Source organism: Asparagus officinalis, chromosome 2 (genome assembly GCF_001876935.1).
Source record: "Asparagus officinalis chromosome 2, Aspof.V1, whole genome shotgun sequence".
Classification (NCBI taxonomy): domain Eukaryota; kingdom Viridiplantae; phylum Streptophyta; class Magnoliopsida; order Asparagales; family Asparagaceae; genus Asparagus; species Asparagus officinalis.
Window position 1 is genome coordinate 9,106,302 of NC_033795.1, and position 3,672 is coordinate 9,109,973.

At 38.0% G+C, this 3,672-nt stretch overlaps 1 pseudogene; it reads right to left on the minus strand.

The window, feature by feature from the left end:
- LOC109830166 overlaps nt 1,184-3,672 on the minus strand; it is a 7,593-nt pseudogene continuing 5,104 nt past the window's right edge.

Genomic DNA, 3,672 nt, shown 5'->3' on the forward strand with positions numbered 1-3,672 from the left:
TAATAGGCCGGTGTTTTTCAGTGATTTTTCATTAATTCTAAAAACCAAATTTCGATGGAATTGGAAACCCTAAAGAAAAACCATTATTGACGATCCAACACCATATATTAATAGATAGAATTTCCATTTTTTTGCTGAATAGACAGATTAGTCATTTTCCATACTTAATTACGTCTATAATAGCTTTTTTCATAACATACATTTTTTCCACATTGAGTCTCAACTATTGGTAAAGCAATCATACTCCATTGACCCAAACTAGAACCTAATTTAACGGCTCTTTTGCGAAAGGTGTGAATGCAAATAAAAAGCATCCCCTGGATAAGCTTCACCACTAGGACGTCTTCTTAGTAGAAGAGACATTTGGCGATAAGCTTGCGCTTGTTTGGAGAGATCATCATAAATTATTGTAGCAGTGGCTTGCCTGAAATCCAAAGTCTTCACTTGATCCAGGACGTGTGATGTATATGTCATTCCGAAATGATCTGTTAATCTGCTAATAAGTTGTTTCATAGCACTTCCATCTATCACTTTATTGTGAAAGACCAGTTCGGTCGTTCTGCCATAAGTACCTCCATATTCTACTGAGTAGGATTCGACAATGGGCCTGAGCCAGTGATTCGAAAACTTCACCGTCGAGAAACAAAAGAAAACTTAAATATCCAAGGTTAGCTTAGACGTATCTCGCTTCTTTTTTAGTGTACCAAAATCGCCTCGCAAGCATAAGCATTAGCTCTCCCAAAAAATGAGGTGATCCAGCCGCATCTTCCAGTACGGCTACCTTGTCACGACTTCATTGAAGAGGAACAATATAGAAGGAAACATCCCAAGAATCATCGTAGATGATTAAGATAGGTTCAGCTACCAAAAGAACGAAACAAACAGTTACAAAGGGAGCCCTTTTAAAGTATATAATCATTCTCTAACGCATTTTAATTAATCCTTCTGCTTTGCACATTACAATGAGTTCTCATAAATCAGTAATTAGCTTTTCACAAATCAAGCTGCTAAAAATTACCTTGTAAAATTTACCAAGAAATACTCTATGGGTGTTATTGTAGCACAATTATAAATGATAATTAGCGATGGTTAATAACAGGTTATGACTTTCGGCATAAATAAATAAAACCCCGAACAAGCTAGTAAAGTGACTCATATATAACAGGGACCTATTAGGAAGAAGAAAAAAAACCAAATTTCAAATAAATATTCCGAGCAACATTTTCAAGCGTTTCAATTCAAATACAGACTCATACAGAAGCTAAACCAAACCTTCAACATCACAAATAAAAAAGATAAAACAAATATTTTTATTTCGTTCAAACTTTGAACCAATTGGGTCGACCCCAGTCCCTTTAGTTAATCCTCCTGCAGTTCTTCCTGATCTCACCCTTGTTTCCAGTAAGAGGACTGATATCCGCCATCTTAATCATGGCAGCCACGAAGTCCGACCCAAAAGCTCCAGGATTTGCGCTGTAGCCCCTCACCTGAGAGTCTGTAGGCCCTCCCTTGAACAGCTCTTGATCAGAGTGAAGCAGTCCCTTCTTGTTGACGAGGTTTACGAAGTAGCGGTTGTCGAAGTTTGCTGGAGTCTGGAGGTCGAGGGGTGCGAGGTTGTTGTCGCCGTTGCCTGACTTCATCGGGCAGTTGGGTTTGCGAGAGTTGGCGAAGGAGTGGTCGATGTCGGTGTCGTTGTATATGTGGTCTGAAGTTGGTGCACGGTGCCGATGGTGTGTGCTCCTGTGGTTGAAGAAAAGAAAGTAGGGAAAGAACATTTTGTGAGCGTTGGTGGAAATTATTTAATTAGGATTTCTAGTCAAGTTTGCAGAGTGTTAGTTAATAGATTTTGGTAAAAAGGATGGCTTGCTTGTATACGTACCTCTCAACGTGAAGATGTTCATCATGTAAATATTTGGTGTATTAAAAAACAAGTCCGTTACAAAAGGACAGATAGAGACGCTTATAATAGTTTGACCTATTTGAACAAAAATTGTTCTCGCGTAGGCTCAGGCTTTAAAAAAAAAACCTATTTAGTAGTAGCAGTCTTCTAATTAATAGTTGATGCGTTATAAACTGTCTATCCTTGTGTATCAATGTAAAAGATGATCTTTCTTCTTCTTGAAGCACCAACTATCCTGTAAGAGGTGGGAACGACGGGATAGTTTTCTCCAAATTTAACTTTTATTTTGATGTCTATCTGGTAATTAATTAAGGACTTGGAGCCTACATGAAGTTGAGAAAATACATTAATTTGGACTTGATCATTGAAAACCAATGTCATTACAACTGTAAATTAGATTAACCTAGCAACTATTCAATTTTTTCTTGAGAAATAATTAATGTTAGTTTTTAATTTTTTTCTATGAAGGAAGAGAATATGTTTACCAGAGAGTGCAACCATCTCATTCCTAGAGAGGCCCACAGCTGCAAACTTGGAGATGAGGTTGCTTAGACTTGAAGTTGGAGGAGGAATTTTATTGTTAGCTCCACTAAAGCTTGCTGTCCTTGCATCCCTCCTACCTAGTTTCACATCCCAATAAGGTCCTCCAAGCTGCAATAACATCAATGAACATATAAATTTACATATGTAACAAATGTCCCTACTTAATGTTGTCAATTCAAATGAAGGGTTATGTACAAATCCACCCTCTATGTTAGCATGTACATCCTTGACTTTTTGACTACATGTGAACCACGTGATGGTCAGAATCAGACATTTTCCAAGAACGACTCACAAGCCCAGAGGGCATATTTGATAATAAAATAGAACATATGTGAAGATAGGATGTCAATGTTTCATGTTTTCTCTTTTAGACTTACCATGTGTACCGAGTCCCTTGCGGTAATGACTATTATATCCGCACAAGACACAACTCCAGGGCATGCCTTCTCCACCGCAGCTTTTATGTTGTCGATCACATCGAATCCTCTTGCTGAATTTTTGTTGGGGGTCGCATTCTTCTCCCCTCTAAAGTTTGAGGTATCGTCTAAGAGCAACGATGCATCACAACCCTGAACATACAATTGATCATATGAAATATATATGAGAAATATTCGTAGAATACATTTATTGGGAAAATGTGTATGAAATATCAGCTCAATTTATTGAATGAGCTATAAAAGGAGATGATTACTGGTGCGATTCATCTCCTAATAGTCACATCGAAACATATAGATCTCTCTATAGTCGCTTTGTAGCTTATTTTGCTACAGGTCAACCGCATATAGCCCCCCTATAATATTTCTATTTTGAACTTACTATCCCTGTATTTTCATTAATTGCTCAGACATATGGACCCCATGGTTTTTTTTTTGACTATTTTACCCTCTCAAGTAGACTCACTAATTTCACCTAGCCGCGATGTCTGCCAAAATCTCATTAGGGGTAAAAGAGTAAAAAAAACCGTATCTATCTTGAACAATGAAAATATTGTACAAATTCAAAACTGTGATACTACAGGGGGTCTATCTATGTAAAAGCTTGTGCTGTTGAAGATAAAAGATCGAGGAACAAGCTATATACATTGACAAAACAATCATGAAACAAGAGGCGAGTAAGAGAGGCGCCCATGCGACGCTCCTTGGCGATAGCAGAGACGATGACAGGTCGAATTGCGTTCATGAGGTTGGGGCATGACTTGGCGTAGTAGTTAGTAGAGAGCTGAGCTGAGG